A 14,943-nucleotide genomic window follows, 5' to 3' on the forward strand; every position below is an offset into this window, starting at 1 on the left:
AATATTAATATAGATTAGATATTTAGTGTCAATTCATTATATGTTCATATTTACAATAAATGATAGTACACACTCTATATTTTCTCAATATGTAAATCAATTTAAGAATAAATATAAAATTAGATTAGATATTAATATGTACATTTCTGTATATTAATAAAAAAGTATCAAAACAAAAGTTATGTTATAAATATAAAATTTTAATTAAAATTCTGGCCTCCACCTCCCCTCAATAGCCAGCCATCACTCACCTTTGATGTTATTTATTATAAAAAATGTCAATATATAAATTATCAGTTTAAATATTAACATAGATTAGATATTTAGTGTCAATTATATGTTCATATTTACAATAAATTATAGTATACACTCTATAGGTTCTCAATATATAAATGAATTTAAGATCAAATATAAAATTAGATATTAATATGTAAATTTATATGTATATTAATAAAAAAGTATTAAAACAAATATATTGTTATAAATATTAAATTTTAGTTAAAAATTCTGGCCTCCACCTCCCCTCACTAGCCAGCCATCACTCACCTTTGATGTTATTTATTATAAAAAAATATAGAAATTACCAAGTAAATATTAAATATTAAAATAAAGTAGATATTTGTGATATTGATTAAATAAAATAATTATGATAAATAGTATATTTTCAAAATATAAATGATCAATTAAAGATTAAAAATTAAAGATTAGAAATGTATGTTTTAATTAAATAATATGTTCCTACTGAATAATAATAAAGATAATAAATGTAAAACTGCAATTCTTAAGAAATACTAATTTATATTAGACTATTTATATTGTAAAAATGCATAAAAAAATTCTACATAAAAGTATTTACTTACCTTGCTTACCTAACTTACCTTATAGGCTTTGTTGAGGATGATTGTCTCTATCTCCAGTACTTGCCGGGCATTGGAGGACATACTGTAGGTGTTTAATTGATGACGGGCGATCTTATGCCTTATATATAACTTGGGTTGACGGAGGGGCCAGGTGTTCTTATGCAGGCTTGATGTTATTCTGTGGCTACTGATGGAACCAAGGGCTGCCTGCTCCTGTGGAAGATGTTTATTCCTCCAGCATCTGGGGAGGTGATGGTACCTTCGCTGGTGGCTGCAGGTAGAAAACAATCACACATTTTTCATATGAAAAAGGTCTTTCTGTAAGGAGAGATACATAAAAAGACTTAAATTAATTTCTTCCTGTTTAATAGAGAATTTATATTTTGAGATACATCAGGAAGTAACTGAGACTTCCTAAACTCTTAGCTCTTGAACCAAATTTTAAAGGTGGCAGAAATGGGTATTCAATGGGGAATGTGAAATATAATTATGAGGGACTTTTGTCAATTTTAGTCAGACCCAGTTTTTTATTTTGATTAACCCATTCACAAACATGTCACACATGCTCAGGTTCGTCTTGTTATGACACACATGAATAAGAATATTAGGCAATAAAAGCACAGTGTATGGTCACATAGCATAATATCCACTCCTTTACCAATAAAAGGATTTATCCCATCCCTGTCATGGTCCCCATAATATAATGTGGATTACTGTATGATAAGCAGTGGGGTAAACATTACGAGATTCCTATATGTTACCTTCCAATTCTAAACACTTACTTTGCCGGGTATGAATGGGGGCTGCACTCGAAGATCTTCTAACTCCACCCAATCAATACCCTCAAAGAACGGATGATTACGTATCTCGCCATTCACACCCAGACGCATCTGAGGGTCATCGCACAGGAGCTGAAAAGAGCAATGTGAGCATAATTATAGTGTCAGTCCAGCCACAGTTCACAAATTTGGCAGCAATATAATTTAGTCATGATTTTTTAGCATCACACAGGAAAAGCATTATTCTTTTACTGTAATCAGAATACATGCATCTAGTTTAGGATAAAACCAGGATAGAAGACACTGCTGGTGAAAAGATTTAGAACATCATAATTTTTCCAATTTGTATTGAAATTCACGCAGTTTAATGTCTCAGTGTATGCTCAAAATATAGCATAGAACAAAAACAATTGGAGATAAAAAAAGAAATCATAGAATCATTTTGTTTAACATAACAGAATCTAAAAATTTGACTCCTCAATGTAGCCACCCTTTGCAGATATAACCGATGAACACACTTGTGGTATTCTTTTGTAAATTGGAAATCAATATTGCTTGGATAATTCTTCCCAACACTGTTGCAGAAGTTCCCACAAATTTGTTGCACTTGTAGGTTGTTTTCACCCTTTCTGCCCAGTTCATCCAAAACAAGCTCAATTGTGTAGATGTCTGCAGATGGTGACACTGCCTGGAGGTATTTTAGGTCATTATTTTGCTATAGGATGAACCTGTGACCAGGTAGGTATAGACCAGAGGGTATAGCATTTGGCTGCAAACTGTTGTGGTAGATCTTTTGGTTCAGGGTACCAGTCACCCAGTCACTCTGTTTAAGTTGTGAACTTAGGTTCCAGCAAAATAACCCCAGACCATAACGCTTCCTTCTTCTTCTTTGAGAGATGATGTCACAGGGGTTTATTTACTAAGAGCTGGCTTGTAAAAGCAGCCATTTGAAATTTTGCGTTTAAATATGCTGGTAATATAGTAATTAAACCACATGCACTGAGGAACCATCCATTTGAATTCTCGACAGCATACGAAAACCCTGCCTAATGTAAAAAAGATTTCATATTTTTTATTCCAGTCTTAAGTAGTCCAGTGGTTGTGCTTCATAGCCCAGACAAGCCTTTTTCATTTGCTGCAGAATATCTGTAAATTCTTAACACACTTGTTCCCTGAAAGTCACACTATTTTTCAGTTTTTGCTGACCTAACTTTTTTCTGAACCACTTAACTGACGAATTTTGTTTCCAAAAACCGCTCAAAAATTGTCGGGTTTTTTTATGACTGAATTAGGTCAAGAACATGTTTTTATGAATTTTTTTTTCTATTTTTTTTTTAAACACAGTATACCATAAATATAGCAAAATTTATGATATACTGTAGTGATGGTTATTGACAGCTGCACAATTGATGGCAGTCCCAACCGATGTTAAGGAAACATTGATGACTGGAGTTTTAAACAATCGATGATTATCTATCGATGTGGCAACCATCGATAAAAAATCATCACCTTTTTTTAGACTAAAGCTACCGATGTTTCCTTAACATCGGTTCAGGCTGCCATCGATGGTATAGTATCGATGACCATAAGCAATGGCACAACAACTTGTTAGTGGTCATAGACCATCGATAGTTTGTAAACCATCGATGGTCAGTGGCCATCCCTAGTATACTGTATAGTATACCATCCCTAATCAGAGGCCCTGTATCGAATCTTGATCGACACAGGACCACCATAATCAAAACAAAATTGCCTATAACACCAATATAAGCATAAAAAAAAATTGTTAACAAAATAATATATATATATATATATATATATTTACACACACACACATATATATATAAATATATATATATATATATACACACACACATATATATATGCATATAATATGTATATATATGTATATATCGTATATATACATATATACTGTGTGTGTATATATGTGTATATATATATATATATATATATATATATATATATATATATATATATAGGCAGGGCTCTTCTGTGTATATACATTGGTGGGAGGGTAAGTGGGAGGGACAGAACTATGCTTGCTGCCCCACAGGACCTATATCCAGCGGCTAGAGCAGCTGCTGGTGTGCGAGAGGGAGGAGGGAAAGGAGGAGGACAGCCTTGTGTATTTACCCGGCGGCTGCTCCATTCCCTCTTCAGCCGCCGTGTGCGGGTTCCAAAGGGGGGAGGATTTGCCCGGCGGATGTGCTGTTTCTTCAGCCGCTGAGCTGCCGCTATCTATACGGCAGCTGGAGAGGAGGATCTGCCCGGCGGCTGCTCCTTTCCCTCTGCAGCCACCGGGTATGGGTGTGATGCTGGGGAGAGGCTCACAGTGTGGGTGACATACGGGGGAGGATTTGCCCGGCGGCACAGCAGTTTCTTCAGCCGCCGGGCTGCTGCGATCTCTACAGCGGCGGGGGGAGAATTTACCTTTAGCCGGCTGTGTGGTTAGGCGGAGGGGAGGATTTGCCCAGCGGCTGCTCCGTCCTGGAGCACCGCGGGCTGTGAGTGTGATGTGCCCGGTGGCTGCTCCGTCTCCTCTACAGCCGCCGGGTAAAGGGGGCCGTCGGCACGGGGCTGCCCGAGTACTGCTACAAGCAGTGATCAGGCATAGGGGTAGGAGCTAAGGGAGCAGAGGGACCGGGAGGTCCCTCTGAGATAGGCGGCTGCTGGAAGTTAACTTCCAGCAAGCCGCTCACTGGGCTTTTCTGACTGGTCGTATCAGATACGACCATGTCAGGGAAAGCCCAGTCTGGTATGGTCGTATCTGATCCGACCATGCCAGGCAAGTGATTAAACCTCTAGCAGCTTATAGCTTTATATTGTATTATTGCAGGTTATTCACTGGAGTTGATTTACTTAAATTTTAAAAGAGTGGGAAAATGGGAATGTTGTAAAACGTGTTACTGATGGTGTATGTCAGTGGTAAAGTGACTCCTGCAGCACTGATTGGTCTGACTTGGAGTTTTCTTCAGCCACCACTTGTTTATGATTGTCAGAAAGGGGGAACCAAGAAAAGTAATGTGATGTATGTAATACAGATATTTTCCCCATATATATCTACCTGACAATTCATAGCAAGAACAAATACATGACAGATACTAGAGAATGGGAGTTTTATAGAAATAATGGAGGATAACCAATGGAACACACTGTTCATGACATCCTTGTACCTAGTGCTGAATGCTAAGTGTCTTCTCACACTCACCTCTTCAATGATGTCTCTCATATTCGGGCTTAGGTCACAGCCCGATAAAGCCGAGATCTTCAAGTCGTGCGGGAATTGACCAGATGTCATGTTGAACAGTACTATCCCGAAGGAGTACCAGTCAACTCCCGCATCGTACTGTTGGCTTGAGACAATCTGTCAATAAAAGGTAAGAAATTTGCTACATTATACTGTTTTATAGACTGGAAAACACAACTGGGCACAATTTACCATCAGATGATAGATTGATAAATTACACCATACATGTGAGATGAATGAAAACTCAGATCATGTATACCACTCATAGGCATGATGGGGGACACATTTACCAGGATGGACACACTGACCACACATTTACCGGGACAGACACACTCACAGTATTTTCATGAGAATAGGGAAGGGGGGAATGAATAAAAATAGAATGAATTGATATGGGGAAATGATGGGAAAATGGAAGTATATGATTATAATGGTGATAATGATGCTGAAACTGAAGGCATTAGTGGTTTTGAGGTGGGCTTAATAAATAATTAGGGGGATATAAGGTATCGACCACAATAGTGATCTTGGTATTAAATATCATTTTTCTGCTCTCAGTTTTATGTTGTGGTCAAAATAATTCTCTGTATTTTGTTATGGCCACAGGCAGGGGCGGATTGGGATGGAAAATCATTCAACCATCGTGGTTATCATTTTAATGCATTAACATGCATGGCCGGATCTAGACCATATATAGCCCAAGGCAAAAATTTCCTTTAGCGTCCCCTCTCACCCACCTTACCAAATAATGCCCCAAAATAGCAGGGTGGCAGAACCCAAGGGAAAGGTGCCATTGTAGGCAGTGGGGAAAAAATTACGGTATAAGTGAGGGAAGGAGAAGCATATAAGGGAAGAGGGCCCTGCTCATGAGAGCTTAGTGTACAGGTCAGCCCTCAGGTAGGCCAGGTCAGCCTCACAAAGTAACTCACACGTTCAAGGCAACAATCTGTAACTCAGTGGTAAATAGAAGCAGACCTGGTGAGGATACACTGCACCGCCTGAGTGTACAGAAACAGGGAGCAATACTGTGACAACTCACACAACAGCCTTGTATACACATCTCTGTATCATTCATTCATTTTCTATAACAGATTTCTCAGTCCATCATAAAGATGAGAGGAAACAAGACAACACACAATATAACCATACTGCCAATTTTATAACAAAGTGTTCTTTATACACAGCTGGTACATCTATTTTGCAGCTGGAATATACATATATATACACATACATACACACATACATACATGTATGCAGTTATATATTGTACTGTATGTGTGTGCATGTGCAGACACAATGGGACCATATAACAGGATTTCCATAGTAGTCATATCATAGCACCGGGGCATCAAGTATATGGGCACAGCAGGGGTCCCTGACATCAGTGGCTCTATAGAGGATGCCAAGGGGTCCATGGTACTGTGCTGCAGGCAGGGACGCTATTAAATCGGATTTACAAGGGTCTGGGGAATGGTTACAGGAGGATCTATGGTAATAGGGTAGAAGAGCAGCAAAAGACCAATTTAATGCATCAGTAACATGGGGACATGGTCCCATGAAGGGCAATAAAGCAGTCTGAAGGTAGCATCCGGGGTAGCAATGGGATTGGGTGAGGGGTGGTAAGTGGATACATGGTGCAAGGACTGGAGATAAACACACATCAGATGCCTATGTATGTACCCTCAGCTATACCCAGGCATTTCACTGATCACACATATCAGCTGCCCAATTTATCTACAGCTATGCCCAGGCACTATACACATCCAACCTCCAGCTATATGTACCCCCAGTGGCGTCCTCACCTTTAGTTGCACCCGGTGTGGGTGTACAAGCAGGAGCGCGGCATAGCAGTGCGCTGGGGAAAAGGGGCGGGGTCTCAGGACAAGTGGGCGGGGCCTCACATGTGGGGGCGGGGCTGCGCGCCCGAACCCTGGTTTTAGTGTCTCCGGGGGGTCCAGGAGGTGCGGGCTGCCCCCGGGGACCAGTGTGTTTGTAGTGCTGGCTCCTTCACTGTGACAGGAGCCGAGTGCTGCACGTAATTCTACAGTGCAGCACCCGGCTCCTGTCACCAGAGGGGGAGTCTGCACTTTGGTGTCACCCCTTGGCGGGTGACACCCGGGTGCGGCCCGCACACCCCGCACCCCCCTTGTGACGCCACTGTGTACCCCCAGCTATACATAATGTATGTGCCCCTAGCTATACCAGGCAGTGGACCTCCTCCCACACCCCATCCATCCTAGAACTACTGTTCTAACTGCTGTCTAATCCCCCACCCCCCCCGCTGACACTTACTAACAGAGGACATATTCACCATGGCTGCAACAGTGGCTGTCTCCAAAGCAGCATCTCCAGGGAGAAGTGGAGGCGGGGAAGGAGTCTCCGGTGGTGGGAGGGGGGCTACAGCTGCTTGCAGGGCTCTGGGAAGTTGGAGAACCTGGGTAGGGATAGCCCTCAGCAGCAATCTCCAGCAGGTCCGAGCTTCTTCTCCTCTAGTCAAGGGTTCAGTTAGCGGCAGCCTTGAGTGCGCCTCTAGTATAAGAAACGGCGCTAGCGTGTGACGGCTGCAGACATAGAGGGTGATGAAGGCGGGCCGCGGACGGGCTGGAGGCAGAGCTGTCAGTGGTGACTGATGGCTCTGCAAAGGCTTATGGGAGGAGCTGCTGCGGGCATATGCCGCAGCTCCCTAGTCAGCCATTTTCTTTAACTACAGGTACTGGGCAGTAACTTTGCCCGATCGGAGCTCTCAGCTCTAATCGCGGCAGCGGCCAGCGGAACAGAGTAGGAGTGAATGAAGGGCAGCCCAATCTGCCCCTGGTCACAGGAATGCTCACTGTATCCTATGGCAGCCACTAGGTTGTTCTCTGTGTTGTGGTCTTTGTATTGTATGGCAGGAGCAAGAATGCTCGCTATAGGGCAGCACTGTGGTGCAGTGGTTAGCTTGCTGTCTTACACTACTGAGGTGTTGGGCTTGATTCCTACTAAGGCCCTATCTGTGTGGAGTTTGTATGCTCTCCCAATGTTTTTGTGGGTTTCCTTTGGGTACTGCAGTTTGCACCCAAAATCCACCCTTAAAATGTAATGTCTTCTAACAAACATCTTAACCTTAAGTATATGTGTGTGTACAGGGAATATAGATTGTAAGCTCCACTGGGACAGGGAATAACTAGATGATTCCAGTGAAATATATGTGTAAATAAATACCTTAATAAATATATTCATTTGTATTGCATAAAATACTCTGGGCTCTATTTACTACAATCCGCATATTGAATGCGGATTGTAGTGTGATATTACCGAGTGAATTCGCATTGCGAATTCAGGCAATATCACAGGGATTTACTATAAATCCCTTGCAGGGACAGAGCTTGCGATAAAGCTCTGTCCCTGCGGATCCCATCCGCACTCTAGTCGCAGTATTTTCGTAAAAAATACCGCGACTAAGAGCCCGCGCATGCGCCGACCCACCGTCGCTGCTACCCCCCACCGATGCTAAGCCCCGCCCCCCGGCACTAAGCCCCACCCCTGCGATCGCGGACCCCCCCTCCCTCCCCCCGCGACCCCCCCCTCCCTTCATTACACTTACCTGCATCCTCCTGGCCTCTGGTGATCTTCTCCGGGCTTCCCGATCAGGTGATCTCCCATACTGCACTGGGACCCGATCACCTGATGACCGGGCAGCAGTGCACTGTGGGAGACCAGCTAACCGGAGAGGAGCCATCACTGGAGGCCCGATCACCGGTCCCTGGATTCAGGTAAGTAAAAAAAAATGTTTAATTTTTTTTTTCAGCAATCAGCGTGTAGTCTGTTTAGACCACACAGCTGATTACTGGTACCGGCGCCCGCCTCTGCTCTCCCCGTTAGGTGGTGTTATTATCACAGGGCTTCCCCCGGTATTTTTTTACAATTTATTTTTAGTAACTATGGTCGGATCACATTTCCCATTACAATTATGGGAAATGCGATCTGCTTTACTAAAAATAAGTGATAATTAGGGGTTGGAGTAGAATTTTACTAATTCTACTCCAATTGCCCTATAGTAACTACAGGTGAAACTAAAATAATGTGAAAAGGGTGTGAAAACACCCTTTTTCACTTTATTTTAGTAAAAATAATGTTAATAAATAGAGCCCTCTGTCATGTATGGTGGTCACTAGGTTGCTCTCTGCATTGTGTGTCAATTAGTAGGATACTCTTTATATTATGTGGCAGTCACAAGTATGCTCTCTGTATAGTATATCAGTCACTAGGATGCTCTCTTTATTAATATAAAAAAATATGCTTGCATTGTATGATGGTAACTTGCATGCTTTCAGTATTATACACAAGTCCTTAGGATATTTTTAAGGGTAAGAACATACCTGCCACTATGGTTGGGTCACCTTAATTTTTTTTGTACATTTAGGCAGAGGCAATGATTAATTTTTTTTATTCTGCGTGTTGCATTGGCCTCATCTATCAGTGTTCTCCCCATGCTACTATATTTCTTTGGCAGTCCTTCCGGCACAATTTGTCAGAAAGTCGCGCTGCACTGACATTTCCTTTAGAAATGTCAGTGCAGAGCAACTGATTGGCCATGTCACAGTGTAGCTGATTGCTCGGACCCACCCCGCTGGTTGGAAGATGACGGCCACCCCCCTCCACTTCGACCTCGAACCACCTTGTTGGAAAGCTGCCCCCGCCGGAAGCTGGCCGTCCCCTCCACTTCGATCCCCGCCCACCCTGCATGAAGGCAAGCATTGCCTCCTACCCAGTGCCTGCCAAACAGTAAGTGAGATGCCAGATGGGGGGAGGGTGCTCAATAGGCTTCTGCTTACCTGCTGTGATAGGGTTCAGACCGCCCAGCCTTCCCCCACTTTGTCCCCCCACTCCCAAAATGCCTGAACACTGTATCAATAAGATGGCTAGGGCTAATGGTGTTCTGCTAACCCTACCTTTTTTTATATTAGCCACACATACGATTTCTCCCTGTCTGCTTGAGGACACTATTAGATTTTTCCAGGACACTTTAAGTTCCTGACACATCCCAGGTGAAAAGTGGTGGGTCTTCCTGATTAGCCTTGCCTGTGTGGGTTATGGTAATACAATGACTGGTACCCCTAGGTAGAACTGTTGCCAAGCTTGTGATCCTAGCATAATGGACCGCTGTCCCATAGAGTGATGCCCATTATTCAAAAATACATAAACATACACACATTTCATATAAACTGTTATGGACTAAAATACTCCCCAAAACCAAAACCCTTATTCCCCACTTTTTAAAATCTAAAATAAAATATTTTTTTCTCTTTCTATCCACTGTAGCGCTCAAGGGAAATAGTTGTCTTTACTTCTTTCTTGTTGGATAATTGATTCATTAAAATTATAGGACGAGACCCAATTATTATTAAATACTAAATCTTCCTCCCTGATCCATCATAGTCTAAATTGAGAAAATAAACAAATTTTGAAATATCCCCATAAAAAGAGCCATCTACTCGCTAAGAACAACCTGTGCAAAATAACCAAAGATAGATTACCCTGGTTCCTCTTCTCAGCCAATCAGTCATAAGCCGCCTGCGTGGGAAAACATCTGTGATTGGCTGGCAGTGAAGGGAAATCCTGAGTGGACATGAATTAAGGCCTTATTCAAAGCTGTATGCTGTTAGCATTGGTGCTGCACTTTTGGACACAGCAGCTATGCTAATATATGCGAAAACCGCAGGAGGCATCTTGTGTAAACAGACGCATCCTGACAGCTTCTGTGATCTGCTGCTGCATCCGAGGACGCAGCATCACATCACCATCGGCCATCTCAGTAAGCCTAAGCTTACTCAGAATGGCCGCCAGAACTTCTCTGCTGGGGCCAGGAAATTGACCCCGGCCTCTGCACTCGCCCCCATTTTCAGGTATGCTGCCTGGTACCACCAACTCCCCACACCCAAATGGCCCCAACCTGTCATACAGGCCAGGACTTAAGGTGTGTACACTGTCACACGTGCAATATTGTGAACGATATGAACGATAATGATGTCCTTATCCTTCATACTGTTCAACATCGCTCCGTGCGTATGCATGACATCGTTTACGATGCGCGCTCCCGTGGAACGTTAACGATGTCTGCCGTCATGCGAACATGCAGGCCAACCTAACTATATTGTCAGGCCCTGAATGTTTGGGGACTGTGGGAGGCGATGTCACTAACCGGTATCGTTAATGATATCGTTCAGTGTGTAAGCTCAATGTCGGGAATGACATTGAGCCCGTCAGGTGAGGGGACAACAATGAATGATATCGCTCATAGAGCATATCATTCTGCTTGTACCCAGCTTTAGGGGGCACTGGGTGCAACAATACAGGACCTGCTCTGCACATTCGCAGAACAGGTAATGAGCATAAGCAATCCCTCCACCATCTGAGTTGTACACATAAGATCGGGTTTGTATAGAGCTCTGAATCAGGCCCTTAGATCAGTATGCAGTGATTGTTTGTAGTATAGTAATGGTGGCAACCTGGGCAAAAGGTAAGAGTGGAAATGTCCAACATATATACGAATAGCACTAATACTGTATACTGTACACATCACCTCTATGTGATAAACTCACCTCTGGGGCAATGTAGCCTCGTGTCCCTGCATAGCCCACGGCTCCCTGGATCTTGTTAACAGCCAGCCCGAAATCGGCGATTTTAATGTGGCCGGATCCATCAATAAGTATGTTCTCTGGTTTTATATCTCTGTAAAAGAGACATTTTACACTTAGTATTTCATTAAGTACTTGTTTGCATAGACAGTATATGACACACATCATAAGTATCATAAGTGACTAAGGCTAATTTACCAATGGGGAAAAATGCATCTTCCATGGGACAACTGTCTTTTACACCTGGTGGGTCAGGGCGATCCGCTGTTGTGTGGACAGTTCCAAGGATCATGGATGCTGTGGTGTAGCTACTATAGGTGCAGGGTGTGCTATACACATGATCCCTAAGCTAAGGGGGCCCCGGACTGCCCATGGAATGCTATGGTGTAGCTACTCTAGGTGCAGGGTGTGTTGTACACATGATTCCTAAGCTAAGGAGGCCCCGGACTGCCCATGGAATGCTATAGTGTAGCTACTATAGGTGCAGGGTGTGTTGTACACATGATTCCTAAGCTAAGGGGGCCCCGGACTGCTATAGTGTAGCTACTCTAGGTGCAGGGTGTGTTGTACACATGATCCCTAAGCTAAGGGGGCCCCGGACTGCCCATGGAATGCTATGGTGTAGCTACTCTAGGTGCAGTGTGTGTTGTACACATGATTCCTAAGCTAAGGAGGCCCCGGACTGCCCATGGAATGCTATAGTGTAGCTACTATGGGTGCAGGGTGTGTTGTACACATGATCCCTAAGCTAAGGGGGCCCCGGACTGTCCATGGAATGCTATAGTGTAGCTACTATAGGTGCAGGGGGGAGGCAATCGGGAAGCCGACTGCCTAAATACCGGCAGCCGGCTTCCCGACTGTCTTATCCCAGCAAGGGTGAAATGCCGGGCGTCTAGATGTAGACACCCGCATTTCCCCGACGCCGGGCGCCGCGAGCGGACAGCCGCGGGGGGGGGAGGGTTAGGTTTAGGGCTCCCGGGGGGGACTTAGGGTTAGGCACCCCCCCGGGAGGGTTAGGGTTAGGCTAGGGGGAGGGAGGGTTAGGGTTAGGCTCCCCCGGGGGGGACTTAGGGTTAGGCACCCCCCCCGGGGGACTTAGGTTTAGGCAGCGGGGAAGAGGGTGGTTAGGGTTAGGCACTTAGAGGGGGGATTAGGGTTAGGCACTTGGGGGGGAAGTTAGGGTTAGGCACCCCTAAGGAGGGTTAGGGTTAGGGGGGTTAGGTTAGTAAATACTTACATATCCAGGATCGGGATTTCCAGTGCTGTTGGGCTTCCGCTGCGTCCAGTGGCGGGCTGGGCCGGGGGGCAGGGTGCCATGCGCTCCCCGGGCCACAGTGTCATGCGGGCCGCGGGCAGTCTGTGTCACTGTGACACAGACTGCACCGCGTGTGTAGCGCTGACTGGATGGAGTTCGGTCAGCGCTACACAGCACAAACACACAGCCGCCGGAGCCGGCAGCTGTGTGTTTGCTTTAGCAGCTGATGAGAGTCAGACAGACTCTCATCGGCTGCTGCTCCCACTGCCAGAGCCAGACATCTTCCGGCTCCCGCAGTGGGTAATGGAAGTGACGCGTGACGTGTCACTCTCATGATGCAAAGCGGCGGATGGAGGAGCTGATCTCGGCGGCGGGACCAGGAGCAGGAGCGGGTGTCAGGTAAGTGTTTTTTTTTTTTTTAATATTATGTGTCTACTGCGGGGGGTCTGGCACTATAAGGAGGAGACCACTACTGGGGGCACTACAAAGGGGGGACTACTACTACTGGGGGCGCTACAAGGGGGGGGGACTACTACTACTGGGGGCACTACAAGGGGGGGGACTACTACTACTGGGGGCACTACAAGGGGGGGACTACTACTACTGGGGGCACTACAAGGGGGAGACTACTGCTACTACTGGGGGCACTACAAGGGGGGTACTACTACTGGGGGGGACTACTACTAGGGGCACTACAAGGGGAGGGGACTACTACTAGGGGCATTGCATAGGGGGGAGGGGACTACTACTAGGGGTACTACATAGGGGGGAGGGGACTACCACTGGGGGCACTGCATCGAGGGACCACTGCTGGGGGCTCTATATAAAGGGCAATAGTGGGGGTACTGCATAGGGGGAAGACTACAACTGGGGCACTATATAAGGGGCTTACTACTGGGGGCACTGCATAGGGGGGATTACTACTGGGGGCACTACTCGAGGCCTGCATAAGGGTGTCCTCTCCTGTGGCACAGGGTGGCACTGCATATGGGCACTACGACAGGGGGCTGCCCCTAATCTTTATTTTTACCTTACATTAATCCCATATGGACCTGCCTCCTCCCTAGAACACTTGAGGGGGGGACGCACGTTCTTTCGGGCACCCTGGCTACACGCTACTCCTCTGCCAGGGCCGCCTGCATGCATTTGCCCCCTAGGCTAAAAGTTGCCAGCCAGCCCCTGGCTGCGTCGCACTCTGCTCCTGTCGGGCTGCCGCTGACGGGAATCGAACTGCCGGCCAGGCGGCCGGCGGGATTTCATACCAATCCCGTGCAGGGTGTGTTGTGCACATAATCCCTAACATAAGGGGGTCCTGGACTGCCCATGGAATGCTATGGTGTAGCTACTCTAGGTGCAGGGTGTGTTGTACACATGATTCCTAAGCTAAGGGGTCCCCGGACTGCTCATGGAATACTATAGTGTAGCTACTATAGGTGCAGGGTGTGTTGTACACATGGTTCCTAAGCTAAGGGGGCCCCGGACTGCCCATGGAATGCTATAGTGTAGCTACTCTAGGTGCAGGGTGTGTTGTACACATGATCCCTAAGCTAAGGGGGCCCCGGACTGCCCATGGAATGCTATGGTGTAGCTACTCTAGGTGCAGTGTGTGTTGTACACATGATTCCTAAGCTACTATAGGTGCAGGGTGTGCTATGTACATAATCCCTAACATAAGGGGGTCCTGGACTGCCCATGGAATGATATGGTGTAGGTACCACAGGTGCAGGGTGTGCTGTGCACATAATCCCTAAAATAAGGGGACCTGGACTGCCCATGGAATGATATGGTGTAGGTACCACAGGTGCAGGGTGTGCTGTGCACATAATCCCTAAAATAAGGGGACCTGGAACTGCCCATGGAAAGCCATGGCATAGCTACCATAGATGTAGGGTGTGCTGTGTACATGATCCTTAAGCTAAAGGGGCCCCGGCTGCTCACTCTGCTCACTGAGCACCGCTCACTGGACAGCCATTGCCACCATATTTTCAGCATTTTCCTCGAAAATAAGAGTAGACTATAGCAAATACTATGGCGTCAGTGCCAGAGTCTATGATAACTTCTGCACATCTGTTTTCTGTGCAGGTGCCAGTGATTTATTTCTGGGGAGGAGAGGGCCCATGTAAATACCTGGCATAGAGGGCAACTCATTGATTAAAGTGCCCCT

This window comes from Taudactylus pleione, unplaced genomic scaffold (genome assembly GCF_031769625.1).
Source record: "Taudactylus pleione unplaced genomic scaffold, aTauple2 ptg001179l, whole genome shotgun sequence".
Lineage (NCBI taxonomy): Eukaryota > Metazoa > Chordata > Amphibia > Anura > Myobatrachidae > Taudactylus > Taudactylus pleione.